This window comes from Hyaena hyaena, unplaced genomic scaffold (genome assembly GCF_003009895.1).
Source record: "Hyaena hyaena isolate Hyena2069 unplaced genomic scaffold, ASM300989v1 scaffold_127, whole genome shotgun sequence".
In the NCBI taxonomy this organism is placed as follows: Eukaryota; Metazoa; Chordata; class Mammalia; order Carnivora; family Hyaenidae; genus Hyaena; species Hyaena hyaena.
Window position 1 is genome coordinate 3,350,225 of NW_024080758.1, and position 19,324 is coordinate 3,369,548.

General features: G+C 39.3%; 1 protein-coding gene across 3 annotated transcripts in view; it reads left to right on the plus strand.

Annotated features, from left to right (window-relative positions):
* The window catches only part of CNST (consortin, connexin sorting protein), a 112,587-nt gene that overhangs the window by 429 nt on the left and 92,834 nt on the right, over positions 1-19,324 (plus strand). The gene's annotated exons all lie outside the window — the stretch shown is intronic.

Consider the following 19,324-nt stretch of genomic DNA (forward strand, 5'->3'; position numbering starts at 1 on the left):
CGCCGCGCCTCCTCCCCCGGCGGCAGCCCGCGGCCGCGGCTCTGCCTCCGCGCCCTCGCGGGCGGCCCCGCGTGGCCTGCGTACCTGCGCCCCGCGCCCCCCGCCTCCGCCGAGCGCCGCCGGTGTCTCCCTGCCTTACCTCCTCCTGGGCCAGTAGTGACCTTACTGTTCGTTGGTAACCCGCGTGTTGATAAGATTTAAAGTTAAGGTGGTTTTGATTTTTTTTTAATTACGATGTAAAAGCTTTAAATCCCTTTCTAGGCTTAGAAAGGTTGCGACCTTAGGATGCTTATTTTGATCCCTCGGTAAACTTGCCGCGGAATGCGATTTTGAGGACCAGTTCCAAAATCTCTAGAAATAGGATGCTCTCATGGAGACGTTGGCAGTCTCTTGACCTCTCGGGCAGTGTTGGAAGACTCGATTCTTTGAGAGTGACGGCCCTGTGTAAGGATTATGCTCAGAAAGAGATGTTCCCGTCCCTCTTGACACCAGGACAGGAAACCGCATCCAATCAACACCCTGTGAAAATATGTACAGTCCTTTCTGCTTACTCTGCTCGCGGCGTAATTGAGCTTGGTATTTAAGTACACAAGAAAAAGGTTTCTAAGGAATGTATCACCTGGCAGGTTGAAGCCTGAGGATTATACCCAGCTGATAGATCTCAAAATGGATAAAGAAATTGAGAAGCAAATATGGCCTTTTTGTTGTTGTTGTTTGATAAATTTGTTAGGACACTATAGAAAGTATCTGCTCGACTGTTGTGGAAGCCGTGGGGACTCGTTGGTCTAAATTTCCTCAAATCCTTTTTTTATATGGTTTCCCCATTGACAGTTTTCTAGAAGTGATTCTTGCATGCTCTGAACACGCGAGGAAGCTTTTCCCCACCGTTCTTTAAAGAGATGTCACCTCCTCTACCCTTTTAAAAATATTTTCGTAGATTTAGAAATACACTGGATTTCTTTTTCCTTAAAAGTCCTGGAGACCTGAATATTTTTAAATCAAATAAAGAAGAAAGATGTCATGATAGAAGAAGGAACGTTGGCCTCTAGAAATGTGTTGTTGAATTTCTCGTGTTTAAAATAGACTTTTAAAAATTGTGGTACAAAAGATTTATTTTAAAATATGCTTTCTTATGTCATAAGATTTGTGGACCAAAGGAAGCCTACTCAGCCCTAGAGAAACTGATGTTTCTTTTGCTTTCGACTTGCGTTGGTTTTTGGTTTGGTGGGTTTGTTTGTTTGTTTGCTTGTTTGGACAAGAGCATGTGGTGATGATAATTATTTCTCTTTTTATGGTGTTATTGGTTGTTCGGTTGAAGGTGCTTGAATAATAAAGACACAGTCTTACACGTTTGAGGTTTCTGAGGCCCTTGGTACTGGAAATGAAAGAAATGTTAATTTCCCTTTAAAGGTGTACTTTACAATCAGCAGTCAGATCTACTTTATTAGAAAAACATGATTTGCTTATTTCCCATCTTATTTTCTTCGAGGTGTGGTTTTTGCATCCTGTGCTATTTTTGCCTTTGTAAGTGATCTTTCTTTAAAATGGTGTCAGGGCAAAGTGATTCTATTTTTACACTCTTCTTACTTAAGTCATCTTTGGTAATCTCAGTTGATCGAGAAGGGAAAATACTGCTTTTTCTTTTGGCTTTTAAATGGCAGTTGTAATTGGGAAATGTCTAGTGATAGATAGTTTTTATTTGCTATCAGCACTAAGGCTGTAGGTCTGTAAGCAGGGCTGTAAGGGAAGATAGGTCTGTAACAATCCAACTGTAACACAAGCCACATAAACAATGTAAAGTTTTCTTGTGACGCTAAGAAGATAAAAAAGAAACAAGTGAAATTAATTTGAATAATGTGTTTTATTTAACCCATACAGTTTCAAATGGAATCAGTTTGGAAAGTGAAGAATGAGATAATTTTACATTCTTTTGTACTAAATCTATAAAATCTGATGTTTATACTTAGAGTACATTTGAGTTCAGACTACCCACGTTTCAAATGGTCAGTGGCCTCGTGCAGCTGGCAAATGGCTAGGATCTTATTGGGCAGCCGATAGCTATAGGATTACTGTATGATTTTTAGGATGTCTTCTTTTCCTGAGAGTCTGGGGAAATCCAATGGGATAAGTTTAATCCTCTTCTTAAAGTGCTGTGATAGTCAAACTGAGAAGTTTCTTTCTTCCTTCCTTCTCCCCAAACTGAGAAGTTCTATGCAGGAAGAAAGTTCCAAGAAGTCTCTTCCTGTTAGAGTTGACTGTGCTAACCCTGAGTAGGATGAACAGGTGAGCAAGAGCATGTTTGGTGAGGGTTGTAAGATGACTAGGGTGCTCAGTCATTTCCTGGGGTGTCATTGTTACAATTATTTACATCTGCGTGTCAACAATGTGTCAAGGCACTTTGTGAGTCTGTTTCCTTTACCTGTGTTAGGAAGTAGGGAGCACTTGAAGACCTACAGGAAGAGTAAACTTTACTGTGAATGGGTATAAATGTGCTCCTCTGCATGATGGCATTTCTTGTCAAAAGAGAAAAATCTTTTCAGCAAAATTCAAAAAGAAAGGGTGTATCTTTTGGCTCTAGAATGCAGGGAGCCTGGTTGCTAGCAAACGAGTAACACATGGATGGTGGTTTAGATAAAGTTGGAAGGAAATACGGCACTTTCAATGGAAAACCACAGACATGCTGTCTAGGTATGTGCTTTAAGTTGTTTTTTGCAACAGGGGTGGTGGTTTGCATGACACCATGTGTTGTTCAGAGCTATTAAAACCGAAGGATAGCCCTGCTGGAAAACTAACCCTACAGCTGACCCTCGGTAGGGTCAATAGGACCCATCATTGTTCTTCTCTTGACTTGTATATCCTATTAAACCTACCGTAATACTACTTTGCATTGTTTACATCTACATTTAATGTTAAAATTCAGTGTCAAAATTCACCTGAAGGCCTAATTGACTTTTGGTATAATCTAAGAAGCGTGCCTCCTCCCCAATCCTTATGTATAAAGAAATCTTAAATTACCTGTTCAGTAAGCAAAATCCCTCTAAAATCTAGGCATTATAGACCTGACACAGTGTTGGCTTGTGTGGAGTATTGAAGGATCAGAGACAGACTTGGGGATAGGGTAGCGATTGGATGTTGCTTGTTTCATGGGACATATGTGCACATTATAGCAGGAAAATAGAGTTTTCATTTGTATCTAGCTCTAGATGACTGTCCATTGACACCATTTTCATTGGTTAAGAAAGAATATATTTTGTTCCTACGATTTAGTCTTAGCAAGTCTTTATAATTTGAGGAAGAATAATTGAGAGTTTGGCAATTTTCATTTTTTAAAAAAGTTCTCATATGATTTAAGTGGCCTCTCCAAGGATTATATTTTTATTGAGAAATTCTACACTCACTATGTCTGTGTCTTGATACTGCTGTGAGCGTTCTCTCCAGTTTAGGGCCCTGAAGAGTCACACAAATATAGGCTTTTCTTTATTTAGGAATCATTCCCTTGGGGGAAATTACGTTTCCTTTTAACCAGGGAATACTTTTGTTTTTCATGCATTTGAAATCATCTATTTGTAAAATTCGTTGAAGAAGTACGGACTTATTATTAGTTGACTAATAAGTCAACTCTGTCCCAATAAAATAAAAATAAAAGCCCTGTCCAAACAACCTAAGAAAAAGAAAAGAAAAAGAAAAGAAAAAAAAGAAATACATCATGCAAAACTTCTGAATATTACAACTGCTCGAGATTTCTTACATTGTTTCAATCACAGTTGTGAGATTGGCTGACATGTTTGGAGATGGAAACTTTTTGCCATCACATCACTCCTCCCTGCCATCTTTTACTACTTCCTGTTTGTCATCATTAGCCATGTGGAAAGGAAAGATAGTATGTGTCTGTCAAAATACTGACACATTAAGTTTATTTTTCCTTTTGCCCATAGGAATAATTGCTGGAGCAGTATGTGACAAATATTGTCACCTTTATTGACACTGGTCTTTTGACATTTGAAATGACAGTACCTATGACATTTTAGGAATTAGCAATGTTTTCTAACTGTCCTATCTGTTAAATGCTCCTAATACTTAGCCTGTTTTTCCTGTTAAACCCTACCTAACTAAATAATTGCTGTTTTTCTCTATTTGTTGCATCTAGAAAACTCAGTGAATTAAGTGGCTGTGGGTTTCTAATGTGAAAGAAGGCAAACTAATGTTTTAAAGCATCTTTTATATTATAGATTTTGAAATAAGTAATTTCCTTAAAATATGTGAACTTTATGATCAGGTTAGGAATGATGTTGTTACTGGGGTACCTGGGTGACTCAGTCAGTTGAGGGTCTAACTTCAGCTCAGGTCATGATCTCACGGTTTGTGGGTTCGAGCCCTGTGTCAGGCTCTGTGCTGACAGCTCAGAGCCTGGAGCCTGCTTCCAGTTCTGTGTCTCTCTCCCACTCTGCCTCTCCCCTGCTCATGATCTGTCTCTCAAAAATAAATAAGTTTAAAAAAAAAAAAGAATGATGTTGTTCCTGGGTATTTGAGAACATACCACTTACATTTTTATTTTATGCATACATTGCTTTTCCTGCTAATTTTTCTCTTCTGCACGTATTACCACTCTACAGCTAAACCTTAAAAGAGAGTGTTTAGATGAACTGGAAAACATTGCTTATGATTTTTTTAATGAAAACTTATTTTTGTGAATATGTATTTATTTTCTAAAGCCAAGTGGAGTCATTTCTTTTGTACCTGATGAAGCAGCAAAGTTTACTTCAGTTCCTTTTTCCTCTGCTTGTCTAGCATGAAAATGGTTTATTTAACTCAGGTCTTAAAAAAGGATTCATACCCAGGAATCCATGATTTCCTCCCTCAAGTTCAGCTCAGATGAAGAGAGGAGTGGAAATTTGTAGAAACTATTCTCATCAGGAAATTTTGAAACTTGGTTTCCTGGAAAAGGCTTTATGCCCATTTGTGACTTTTTCCTCTAACTTCAGACACCAGGCTTTATTTTCCTCAACAGCTTATAAAGTCATCACTTGCTTCCTTTTGCCCCAGTAGTTAAAAAAAATGTGTCGTGGAATTCTTTGTCATGCCAATTAGAGTTATGCTTACAGCACTGGGTAAGCACTGTAAAGAGCCAAAATTAGAAACAAGGTTCGGTGACTTCCTTATTTTAGTCATATAATATATGTTTTGTGACTGAGGAGAGAGAAAATGGTTTTCTTCATCTTACATCTGAACTCAAGCTTAAAAATTGATCACATATGCCTTATATGCAGCAGAGCTCATGTTTTCACTAGGCAAAGGAGGATCTATTTCATATTCACCTAAAATAAAAGAGTATTTAATCAGGAGGTAGATCTTAATTATACCAAGTGGCCTCTTCTTTAATTATAATTTTGTGGATTTTGATATAATATATAATTTTGATGCCTACAGGCTTTTCCTCCCTTTTTATTTAGCTGTAAACCTGGGGAGGACCTAGGGATTCCCTAGTGAACCCCAACAGGATTTTGACCTTTGTCAGAATGGCTTGCCTTCCCTGACAGCTTCAAAGAGTATATACCTACGTGTGCAAAAAGCTTATAAGCAAAAGTTCTGCTCCAGGAACACTTATCAAGGCTGAGAAAACAAATATTCTAAGAATGTCTGTCTCATAAGAAAGGCTTCCATGTAGTTGTCCAGCACTTTGTATTTTGTGTAGCCATTGCTGAAGAGTTTCTATTCTGTTCCAGCTCTTCAGAGTATGTGAAATGGTATCTAGACTGCTGCTATAGCTTATTCTGCCTTACCTCACCTTTTGGTTTCTTTATATTCTTCTGTCTTCTTTGGAAAGTTGAAAAGTCAGAGCAGGTCATGGTCTATTATAAACCTGAAGCAGCAGAGGAATACAAACCTTACTCCTTCGCTCTTGCCTCACCTTCCTTCTCTATTACAAATGTAATAATACTCCAAAGAGAAGAAAAGGTAGATACATTTTAAGTTGAGGAAAATACGGTTATTCAAAGATGCATATTTTTTCTATAATTAAAATTAAACAGGAGCTTTACTTTTGAGTCAAAATCCATTGATCTTTCTCATCCTACTTCAGATGTCTGATAGATTTGTCAGGAAGAAATTCTGAGTACAAGTATACTTTGAGTGCACAGACATAAGCTATACTAGAGTATATTTAATAGTACTATCTCTTTGTATCATGTATGTTTTCATTAGGGAATACTTGCCACCGATATAAAACATCTTTGGGGAAAATCATGTGCTGCAAAGTCTTCTTTTCTTTTTTAATGTTTATTTAGTTTGAGAGAGAGAGAGAGAGCGGGGGGGGGGGGAGGAAAGAGAGAGAAAAAGAATCCCAAGCAGGCTCCATGCTATCAGCACAGGGCCCGATGTGAGGCTTGAACTCACGAACCGTGAGATCATGACTTGGGCCAAATCAAGAGTCAAATGCTTAACTAAGCCATCCAGGCTCCCCTCTGCCAGCAATCTTCTAAAGCACCATAAGGGGTCCTTCTCTGGGACACTTTTTTTCCTCTATTGGTTTATCCTTAGAAATTGTTACCTAGAGTAAACTGCCTTGTTCTGACATTTTCTTTTTCCCAAAACCCCATCAAAATACATTCTCTTGAATAACTTAAAGAAAGCACAGTCACTTTTACACCCGTCTCTCTTCCTGCCTTTCAGTTAACTTCCAGTATGCTCTAGATATAAATCAACGTTACCTATTAGTTCAGACAAAATTGCAGGAGTCTGGCGTCCTTGGACTGGGTAATGGCAGTGTGTGATTGACAGTAAAAAGGATAGGAAGTGAGGGCCACATAATGGGATGTTGGTAGTGGCATGTTGGAGATGTTGGGACTCATCTGAGATTAAGAGGCGGTTTTGGTGCCAGTAACAACATACGACTAGGGTGATACTCACTACATTGACCGGACGGTAGGATGTCACTGTGGAACTTTGAGGCACAGAAAAATGCTCATTCCACAGGTGTATCAAGTCACTGTTTTGATTGTAAAACACAAAGGTAATTGTTTTCAAATGCATAATCGAGCTCTGGTGTATGCAGGATGGATTGAAAGGGCCATGCGAAACGATGAGAGCCTTAATTAAAAGTAAATATATCAGCCAAAGCTCATTTTGAAATTTCCTAATAACGTTGGAAATGAATGAGTTTTTACTTCTTGTTCAGGAGAAAAATAGAAACTAAGCTAGAGAACTCCTGGCTTAGGCTTTGTGTTTTAAAAAATGTTAAGGGGCGCCTGAGTGGCTCAGTCAGTTAAGCGTCCGACTTTGACTCAGGGTCGTGATCTCACAGTTCGTGGGTTCGGGCCCCGCGTCAGGGTCTGTGCTAACAGCTAGCTCAGAGCCTGGAGCCTATTTCGGATTCTGTGTCTCCCTCTCTCTCTGACCCTCCCCTGCTCACACTCTCTCTCTCTCTCTCTCTCTCAGAAATAAATAAAACAAAACAAAACAAAAAAGAAATAAATAAAACATTTAAAAAATTAAAAAAAATAAAAATAGTGTTAAAATTGCGTTTGATCCTGTATGAATTATGTTCTTTGTCTTAGTTGGGTTCATTCCTTAATTTGACTAATAATCCATATGATCCTGCACGTTACAGTATACATGTGTAGGTACACATTACAACATCCATACACGTTTTGGTGAATAATTTTGAAATATGGTGGCTTGTGAATGAATCCAAACCTAGCATTAGTTCCTTTCAGTTTAATGGTTAATGTTTGAATCCATACATGATCGGTATTCTAATAAGTACTGTCGGAAATGCAGTGGAAATCAGCGTTTAAAACCTTTGATGAAAAACACAAGTCCCAAGTTTGTATGCATAATTTTATCTCTTAATGTCATGAGCTTTATGTAGTTATTTTAATGTTTTTGAGAAAGGAAAGGAAAAATACATAGAAAAACTTTTTTTTTGCTTAGTATAATTTATAATTAATTCAGTAAATATTGTGTAGAGTTTTATTTTTTCATTTTACCAGAATTTCAAGTGGCAGCCTTTTGACTTAGGGTTTTGTAAACCTATAGAAACAAATTCTGTAACTCTTCAGATGAGTTTATTTCTAAGATCTGTAATATTCCTCCATAGAGGTCTATACTTTGTACCCCTTGAAAACTAGCTTTGTAGAAACTCCTGTTTAGGTTACTGGGAAAATATCAGGCAACTCTTTGATGGTTCTGAAATAGAGAAAATAAGGCAATGACTGACTTCTGAAATGATGGATAAACACATGCTCCAAAAATTACATGAGATAGTGCCTGTCAAAGTGACTGCCCTCAACTGTGTTTAGCATACAGAAAGCACTTAGTAAACAGAGTGTTTCATTTTCAATTTGCTAAACTTGTGTTGATAACCTTGTATTTACTTGTATTATTGTCTTTTTAAAGAAATGAACAATATTAGTATTTAGATTATTATTAGCATTCCCAGTGATTTTTTAAAAATGTGTGTTCTTGATTCAATTTAACAAAATTTTTGAGTATAAAAATATATCTTTAAACATGCAAAATACAGAAGAGTGCAAAAGAGAAAAAAAATCACTCGTACTCCATTGAGCAAGAAAAGGAAGTGTTGGGGCGGCTGGGTGGCCCAGTTGGTGGAGTGTCCAACATCGGCTCAGGTTGTGATCTCACCGTTTGTGGGTTCAAGCCCCACATCAAGCTTTGTGCTGGCAGCTCAGAACCTGGAGCCTGCTTCAGATTCTGTGTCTCCCCCTTTCTGCCCCGCCCCCCACTCGCACTCTGTCTCTCAAACTAAATAAACATTAAACACAATTTGTTAAAAAATATTCTTGCTACATATTGTGAAATTGCTTTCTGTAAGTTGTGTCAATTTACGTTCAAATTGAACAGCATGTGTCAATGTGTATTTCATTGAACCTTACCAGCATTACATATCTTGTTTTTAAAAATCCTTGTTAATTTTAGAGGGAAATAAATTGCCCATTTAGCCAGGGAGAAGGTTTTATAGAAGGCTAGTTGCCGAGAGACTGAGAGGCAGGCTTGGGAGTCGGGATTTGAGCTGGAATAGGGGAGTAGGAGCGGACAAGACAACTCGAGTCGGCCTCCAGCTGCTTCTCGTGCCTTTCCCGCCCAGCCGAGCTGTCCCGGTTTCCTCTACAAACCCCTGGTTTCTGTGTCTGCGTTGAAGTGCCTGTCCCCTCCTACCTGTCCTGTCCATCTACCTAATGTTTTGGTTTACCCTTCATCTCCTCCATGTCTTCTCCGACCCCGCTGCCTGCCCGGCCAAACAACAGAGCAGACCGTGTTCTCTGCAGGCAGGCGCGCTTGAGGCAGAAAGAAGGGGACAAGCTTAGTTATTACCAAATTTACCAGATAAATCAGTCTGCCTCCCCAGAGGTGAGTAAAGGCGCACACCAGGAATGGGGAAGCTTTCTTTACTAACACCACTCTCAGTTTTTATTTTAACCATGTCACACTCTTAGTGACTAAAAAAGTCAGCATATGTTCAAGACTTTTTAAAGTTTTTTTTTCTGAGAATAAAAGTAGCGCAGCAAGGCTCACCTGGGTCACGATTTTTGCTCAGGTCATGATCTCACCATTCATGAGACCAAGCCCCACATCGAGCTCTGTGATGACAACACAGATTCTCTCTCTCCCTCTCTCTCTGCCCCTTCCCTGCTTGTTCTCTCACTCTCTCTCAAAATAAATAAACTTAAAAAAAAAAGTAATGCAGCGTATGACTCTATGAAAAGACAAATCTAATTTTGACATGGGAAAAATATCTGAACAGACATCTCTCTAAAAAAGATACACAGGTGTCCAAAAAACACATAATGCTCAACAGCATTAGCTATCAGGGAAGTGCAGATCAAAACCACAATGAGATGTCACTTCATACCTCAAAATAAAGAGATTGGAACCCTTATACATTGCTTGTAGGAATGTAAAATGGTATGACAAGTGTGGAAAAATGTGATTTCTCAAGAATTTAAGCACCAAATTAGTATATGACCCAGCAATTCCACTTCTAGGTGTGTACTGAGAAGAATTAAAAGCAGGTGTTCAAAAAGGAAAAAAGAAAAAAAAAAACACACCAAACTTGTATTCGAATGATTATAGCAGCATTACTTACAATAGCCAAAAAATAGAAACAACTCAAATGTCCATCAGCTGATGAATGGATGAAATGTAGAATGTCGATACAATGGAATTTTTTTTGAAGATAAAAGAAGCAAAGTATTGATAATATGTTACCACATGGATATGCCTTGAAAACATTACGCTAAACAGAAGACAGTCATAAAAGACCATATGTTGTATGATTCGATTTATAAGAAATATTTAGAAAAAGCGAATCCATAGAGACAGAAAGTAGATTCGTCGTTGCCTGGAGTTGGGGGAGAGAATGCTGAGAGATTGGAAAGTGACTTCTAATAGATACATGGGCGGGGGCCTGGGTGGCTCAGTAGGTTAAGCATCCGACTTTGGCTCAGGTCATGATCTCGCAGTCTGTAATTTCAAGCCCCGCATTGGGCTCTGTGATGATAGCTCAGAGCCTGGAGCCTGCTTCCAGTTCTGTGTCTCCCTCTCTCTCTGTCCCTCTTGCACTCACACTCTATCTCTCTCTGTCTCTCAAAAATAAATGTAAAAAAAAATCTTTTTTAATAAATTGGTATGAGAGTGGGGAGTTTCTGGGGCGATGAAATTGTCCAAAATTTATTTGACATAGTCACACAACTTTGTGAATATTCCAAAAACTGCTGAGTTGTATATTCTAAATGTGTAAAATGTATGGTATGTGAATTATTTCTCAATAAAGCTGATTTCTAAAAACTCAATTGAAAAAATGCAGGTTTATCACAGAAGATGCATAAAATACAGAGAAGTGCAAAAAGGAAATAAGTAATATATTAGAATATTCATTTTTATAAGCTATAAGAAAAAATACAAGGTTATTCAGGGTCATCACAGTTGGTAGCATATTCAAGTGATATTCAGAAATCTAAATTTTACAGAGCAGCATCATATAAAAGTAATGCTATTTTAATTTTATTGGTGTTTTTGGTGCCTTTATTTTTAAAGTTTTGGTTTAATTGTCATATTAGAGTTACAAGCACGTAAAAATTCTGTTTTACATCTTTACATGGGATTCTAAGTAAAAACAATTTGTCAGTGCTTAAGAACCGTCGTAATTATTATTTTTTAAGTAAAGCCTTTCAAGAAAAACGGTGGCATAAATAGTTAGAATTGAAAGGGCCTGTGTTTTTACTGCTGAGGACATTAAAGCTCAGAGAGGTATCTTGCCAGAACTCTTCAAACAAGTTGTTAACAGGGCTCGCATGCGAATGTAGATTTCACTATTTGCAGCCTGGTATTTTTTTCTGCTTTATCACTTGTTTCTTCTTACTTACTGAGTAGTTACTATGAGCTTGTCCCTTATTGTTGTTTCTTGTGCATGTGCTTTGTCTCCTCAAATGGGAGTAGTCTCAGACACCAGACACCGGTTCTACCTCTTAATTCTTTGATTAAAAACAATTCAACTTAGGGGCGCCTGGGTGGCTCAGTCGGTTAAGCATCCGACTTCAGCTCAGGTCATGATCTCGCGGTTCGTGGGTTCGAGCCCCGCGTTGGGCTCTGTGCTGACAGCCAGCTCAGAGCCTGGAACGTGTTTCAGACTCTGTATCACCCTCTCTCTCTGACTCTCCCCTGCTCATGCTTGCACGCTCACTCGCGCTCTCTGTCTCTCAGAAATAAATTAAAAAACAAACATTAAAAACCGATTGAACTTAGTGAATGTGAAGATCTCATGGGCTTTATGAAATGATTCATGGGACACCTGGTTGATCCATTCAGTGGAACATGTGATTCCTGATCTCAGGACCTTGAGTTTGAGCCCCACATTGGATGTAGAGGTTAATAAAATCTTGAAGAAAAACAAAAAAATAAATAAAGCTATTCCTAAATCTGGCAGCATCCCCTCTGGCAAGTAGCGGGAAGCTCCAAAGGGCAACAGAAAGGGAAAAGGGTTTTGTTTGTTCGTTTTGCTTTTTTTGCATGTTTCTTTTTTTTATTTAATTTATTATTTTTTAAAAATGTATATTTAGGTTAATTAGCATATAGTGCAGAAGGGAGAAAGGTTTTAAAAGACAGGACAAAGAAGTCATGAACAGAAAAAAGGATTATTTCAGAGGAGGTCACCTTTTCTCCAGGACAGAAGGGTCTCATTAGTGGATTGCACATCTTCCTCTGGGGGATAGAGAGGAGCCCATGTGACGGACTGCCCAGGGAGGGCTACATTTCTGGGGAACGTTGGAAGTGCACTCAGGTTAGGTTATCAAGCCCCAGTTTGGTGACTTGGCCCAAGTGACACCATTTTGGGTCTTGGTTTTCTTTTTAACATTTTTTATCCTGTTACCCTTTGCCCTTCTGCCCTTACACACACTGCACTGAGCCTAGCAGTCCATACTTAGTAGGGACTCATTAAATACTAATAAAAGACATTACCTTTGCCTGTTAGGAAGCCATGAAAACTTAGCCTTCAAAATTCAAACAAGCCCCAGAGTGGAAACATTTGGAAGTCTTGTTCTAACATGGAACAAGTGAAGTAACATACTTGGGCGCCTGGGGGGCTCAGTTAAGCGTCCGACTCTTGATTTCAACTTCGGTCACAATCTCACAGTTGTGAGATCGTGCCCCATGTTGGGCTCAGTGCTGAGAGTTGAGCCTGCTAGGGATTCTCTCTTTCTCTCCCTCTGCCCCTGTCCCCTGTTCTCTCTCTAAATAAATAAATAAGCTTAAAAAAGTTTAAAATACTGATTTCAGTTTTTTAGGAAATATCCTGCCCTCTGTTTTTTGATGGGACTTTGCCAGGTTACTGCTGTTTTGAAGATGGCTAAAGTGGACATCTTCTTTCAGTAAAGAGAAAATATGTGCCAAGGAAATCATTAAGGTACAGATGTGTTTGTGGTTAAAACATTTTCAGAATTAATAATTCATATGAAATAAAAGTTTGAGCAGGTTCAAGCCAACCTTCCTGTACTGTTAGGACTTGTTTCTCCCCCTCCGTGTTATTGCCTAGTTTTATCTCCTTGTGCTAATTCTCTCTGTAGAGCCTCTAGCCATTGTCTGGACGCAGGTGATTCTGAAACTCAATAGTCTGGGTGATATCATGTACTCCATCCACTATTTTATACCTATTATTCAAATCCTCAAACTACATCTTCACTTAGACTTGGACCTCTGAGGTTATTCTATTATTTTATAGTCTTTTACCTTTAAAATTTCAGGACAATCCAGGGGCACCTGGGTGGCTCAGTGGTTGGGTGTCTGACTTTGGCTAAGATCATGATCTCGAGGTTCGTGGGTTCAAGCCCTGTGTTGGGCTCTGTATTCAGATTCTGTGTCTCCCTCTCTCTCTCCGCCCGTCTTCCACTCATTCTCTGTCTCAAAAATAAACCTTTTTAAAAAATTAAAGTAAATACAATTTTAGGACAGTCTTGTGGATAAAATAATGTCATAATTTCAGTAAGGGCGGTCATAATTCTTCTTGGGATCAGTTTTATTCCATTTGTTTCATAGGTTTTCATTTTGCCTTTTAAATGGGCATGGAATGACCTTTTATGGTTTTCTCTGGTGGAGAATCCAGTCAGGAATGTGAGGAGGTAAACCTTTCTAGTAAAATTGTAGTTGAAGAGAAAGAACGGACAAGCTAGTTTAAAATAAATTTGATTTTGGTCTCATTCCATCTGTCTTATTTCTATCTTTGGAAAGAACTTAAAACAGTTCTGTATTTTCTTTGAATATTTAACCTTTATTCCTTCATTTGCATAGCATGAGCAGCAAGAATTTATAATTACAAACTCAGAACTTTCTAGGTCAGAAAATATAGTAGTCCTGTTTAATTTTTTTGCCTTTTTAAAAATTTTTATTAATTCATGCTTTTTTGGGGAATTGCTGACTTGTTCTTATCATATTTAGTCTTTCAGACTTTGTTTATAGTGTTTCCTCTATTTCTATTTCCTGCCAGATAATATTTGTGGGTTTTTATTGTCAAGTGAATTTTAAACATCATCTTACATGATGTAACCTCTTTTTCTAAATTGATTTCCTTAGGTAAAAGGTAGTGAAAGAGAGGCTTGTTCTGTGTTTTAGTTTCGTTAATCTGACCACACCTGCCGTGTGCTTCAGGCAGTGTGGCGGTAAGGGTCACACAATAAGTGGCACTTCCTTTTGCTCCGGACGCTTGAATTCCACTTAGAATCATCTGCATGCATGAAATAACTCGTGAAAAAATCCTCAAGCAACAAATAAGCAAACACAGGACAGTATCCACTGGATACATTTAAAACTACAGTGTTCATTTCAAAAAGTACATTTTTGAAAATGTCATAACGTGAAATCTTTATTACCTGTCATCTCAAACTACGACTGGGCTTTTTTAGGGCCAGATAATAAAGACTCACAATTTCCTTTCCTCCTCCTCATTTGTCCAGCCACTTCCTCTTCAGGGCCTTCCTCTGATTCCACCTTCTCTGTGACCATCAGAGGCCACACAGAGACCCTCAGCCCAGGGTCGAGCCCCAATTCCAACAGCTGTTTGGCCTCGGATGAGTTGTGTACCCTGTCAGTGCCTGGGTTTGCCTCCCATAAAAGAGAGAGACTGATAATAACCACCCAGTAGAATTGTTGTGAAAATTTGAGGACATATATGCCCAGCAGAATGAGCACCGTATGAACATTTGCTTTTATTCTCATATTCTGTCATGATGGTTATTCCTGATGACAAACATCCTGTGACATTACGTGTTTGAACCTAAAGATTTTTTGGAATTTTGTATTTTTTTATTCTGTGCTCTGTAACATCTTTTTTAACAGAAAAATAGTGTCTGCCTCCCACCCTCAATTTTTGGAATGAATTGGTGTTACTAGAAAAGGCACAATAATCATCCTTTGATTTTGCAGATCCTTTTTCTTTTTGTTTATTTATTTATTTATTTTGAGAGAGAGAGCAAGCAAGGGAAGGGGGGTTGGGGGGGAGAGAGAGTCCCAAGCAGGCTCTAGGCTCTCAGGGCAGAGTCCACACAATGGGGCTCAGTCTTGCAAACCCTGGGATCAGGACCTGAGCTGAAGGCAAGAGTCAGGTGCTCAACCGACTGAACCACAGGCACCCCGACTTTGTGGTGGATCCTTGATCAGCTTTTACTCTTTCCTCTTTTTCTTCTTCTTACCTTTTTTTTTTTAGAGAGAGAGAACAAGCGAGCAAGGGAGAGAGAGAGAGACTCCCACAAGGGGCAGAGAGAGAGAGAGAGAGAAGCAGGGCTCACCCGAAGCAGGCCTTGTGCAGCTCCATGCGGGGCTCAAACTCAGGAACCATTAGAATGACCTGAGCCGAAGTCAGATGCTCAACCAACTGAGCCACCCAGGATCCCTTTCCTCTTTACTTTTTCTGTTAAATATTCATTAATCATGCCTTGCTGTCTACCACATTATGTACCTGTGCTCTCACCAGCTTACGAGTTCTTCTCAAGGAGGGAATCCATCCTGTTGATGGTGGTGACAAATGTAACAATTATTGAATACAATGTATTCAATCTCACTATCACTAAAAAGTTCACTTTCACAGTCAACAAGACCAGCATTTTAATATTGTAATTCAGGTATAAAGCACAAGTGAAAGTACCATTCAACATTATCTCTACTCTTAGTCATCTGCCAAATAACGTGATTTTTCTGAGGGTCTCCCGTAACAGACTTCTGGAGGAGGATATTCATTCAACAGTTCTTGAGTGACTGTTTTGTATTTAGCACTAGCCACTAGGCACTAGGAAGAAGTTCCAGGAAGTGGCAGTGCATGGTAATTAACAGTGCACCCTCCAAATTCACAGAGATCTGGGTTCAGATCTCAGCTCTGCTGCTTACTTGCTGCATAAACTTGAGCCAATTGCTTATGTCTTTATCTGTTAGATGAGAAAAATAGTAAGTTTCTATGAGGATAGATATAAGATGTAAAGTGTTAGCACACTACCTGGCATTCATTAAGTGTTCCACAAATACTGCATATGATCAAAAGGTCTTTTAGGAGAACAGGGTGGTGGGGGGCAGTTATCCAATGGGCTTGAATTTTTAACTGCCACATGGGGATGGAAAAGGAGGCTGTTAAAGACTAAGCCAAGGAACCCAAATAGGGCATTGGAGCTGAGAGCTTCATTTACAGCCAGGACCCTTGAAGATCTCTGTTCTCAAAAGAGATGGAGGGGCACCTGGATGGCCCAGTGGGTTAAGCATCTGACTTCTGCTCAGGTCATGATCTCACAGTCCATGAGTTCAAGCCTTGTGTCAGACTCTGGGCTGACAACTCAGAGCCTGGAGCCTGTTTTGGATTCTATGTCTCCTTCTCTCTCTGTCTTTCTCTTGCTCGTGTGCATCAGTTTTTTTTTTCTCTCTCTCCCTCTCAAAAATAAATAAGCATTTTAAAAAATAAAATATTGGGGCGCCTGGGTGGCTTAGTCGGTTAAGCGTCCGACTTTCGCTTAGGTCATGATCTCGCGGTTCGTGGGTTCGAGCCCCGCGTCGGGCTCTGTGCTGACTGCCAGCTCAGAGCCGGGAGCCTGTTTCAGTCTGTGACTCCCTCTCTCTCTGACCCTCCCCTGCTCACGCTGTCTCTCTCTCTCTCTCTCCTAGATATAAATAAAACATAAAAAAAAATTTAAAAAAATAAAATATTGATGGATTGGAGGGTGAGGACAGTAATCTGTCTAGTAGCAAAGAGATACATTTTTCTGCTTCTGCTTTGACGTTGTGTGGTGGAGAGAGGCTTCCCTGACACATTGTAACCATTGGTCTGTTAACCCTGAGGTTTGGGGCTCATATGAATGTTTTCCTCGCCTGAGAATTAATAAATAATCCAGCCCTGGCTGGTAACACAACCAGGGATACCTGGCAACAGCAACCTGTAAGGAGTGATCCTTAATCACCCTACACAGAACTCCCACCAGTGAAGCCCCGCACTGCAGAGGGACCCATTGTGTAAAACTACAAAATCATCACGAGTTAAGAGTCGGCAGAAACAACAAACAACAATTCAGACTCCTAAGAATCTGAAAGAATGAGCATATTTTTTACTTTAAAATAAAAATGTATAAAAAACATGGAAAATGATTGTATTAAAAATTAGTGACATTTTTTAATGTTTATTTTTGAGAAAGAGGAAAGCATGAGTGGTGGAGAGGGAGAGAGAGAGAATCCCAAGCAGGCTCCGCCCTGTCAGCACAGAGTCTGACTCAGGGCTGGATCTCACAAACCATGCATTCATGACCTGACATGCGTTCATGACCTGAGCCGAAATCAAGAGTCTGACACTTATCTGACTGAGCCACCCAGGTGCCTCAAAGACATTTTAAATAGTACTGTATATGACTTCTAGAAATAAAAGAGAGTCCCAGAAGTAAGTAAATGGACAAATTAATCAGCAAATTATGCATAATTAAAGTCACAAGTACTTACCCGGATACTGTGCATTTTGATTATGAACTCAAGCCTCTGATTACAGTACAAAAATACAAAGAGAAACCATAAAAGATTAAGTAATGTAGATCGCATAGTAAGAATATCTAATGTACAATGAACAGGAGTTACAGAGGGAGAGAGTAATGTCAGTGGGGGAGAGACTGTCTTTAATGACATACCAAAACTGATGAAACACGAACACTCGAATTCGGAAATCACACGAGAGGCCTAAGCAGAGTAAATGAAAGTCAATTTCCACTTAGAATACGTGGCAGGAAATATCTCTTATCAGGCAGTTGACTTTTTAATTGGAGCACAGAATTTTATGACTGTCTCAACACCCAGGGACTATTTACCAGAGCAGTGTTACCTTGTCCCTGTGGACAGGGCGCCTGGGTGGCTCGGTTGGTTGAGCCTTCAACTCTTGATTTCGGCTCAGTCATGATCCCAGGATCATTGGATCAAGCCTCGCATCAGGCTCTGTGCTGAATGTGGTGCCTGCTTGGGATTCTCTCTCTCTCTCTCTCTCTCTCTCTCTCTCTCTCTCTCTGCCCTGCCTCCCCCCACCGTCCTCCTTCCCTGTTCTCTCTAAAATTTAAAAAGAAATTTATCTTTACAGATGGCCTTAGAAGTCGCCAATACATCACTTCATTTCATTCTTACAGCAAAGAAATCCAGGCTCCTATATGAACTAATTTGAGGACAGTTACCCAGCTGAGATGTATAGGAGCTTTTTCAAGTGGAGGAGGGAAGGTCACAAGATCGCTTCGTTTTGCTCTATTCTGCCTTTATTAAGATATAATATCACCAGTTGCCTGTTTTATTGATACTTTCCTTACATTTAAAAAAAAAAACACTGCTTACCTTTTGAGGCCTGAATGTGGATTTCATTCTTGACATGTAAAAAAATGAAGCCTTTTGCAGCATTTAAAGTATATTCATGAGAAAATAAATGAATGCATAAAAATATTGAAATCTGTTCCCGAGTAAACTAAGACTAATCCCTTAACATTTTATCACACTCAGAAGGACATTATTTTGCCACTTACCAACATGCTTTTTTTTTTTTTTAAACACACCTTAGTTTAAAGGACAAAAAGTTAGGAACAAGTTGTTCTCTGACTTCCAAAACTAATTCAAGAGGACCCAGGGCCCAGTTTTCAGACATCCTTCTCTTTCCGAATGGATTCTATTAACTGTTACAATACTTCTCACGGAATAGGCCTTTAAATATTTGATGTCTGCATACCAGAGGAAGCTGGATTGTTTTAGTCCCTTTTTTACTGTTCCTAATTGAGCAACTATTTTCTGAAATTCAAGCATATTATATATAAAGGTTTAATTTGGAGAACATTGGTGTCTTTCTGAAGATTTCTTTATAGCACTGAAAAAATTTTTGCCTCGGGGCGCTAGGGTGATTCAGTCGGTTTAGCATCCAACTACAGCTTAGGTCATGATCTCACAGTTCGTGAATTCACTTCATGAGTTACAGCCCCACATCAGGCGCTCTGCTGTCAACACGGAGTCTGCTTCGGATCCTCTGTCCCTCTCTCTCCCAAAATAAATAAATAAATAGATAAATAAGTAAATGTTTAGAAAACAATGTTTAGTTCAAAACGCCCATTCACGTCCTGATGCTTCCCTGAGTGATTTACTTTCAGGTCCTATTTCTGTCCTATTTGGCCCCTGTAATTCTATGCTTTCCTTCCTCAACCAGTTCCATCTACGGATAGGTAACAGCCACACTGGCTGCATCTTCATCAGTGTCTCCATAATGTATTCCCCATCACAATTTCTCAGAGGACGGATCGCGGGTCCTTGTAAAGTATGTGGTTGTTTAAATGTTCTC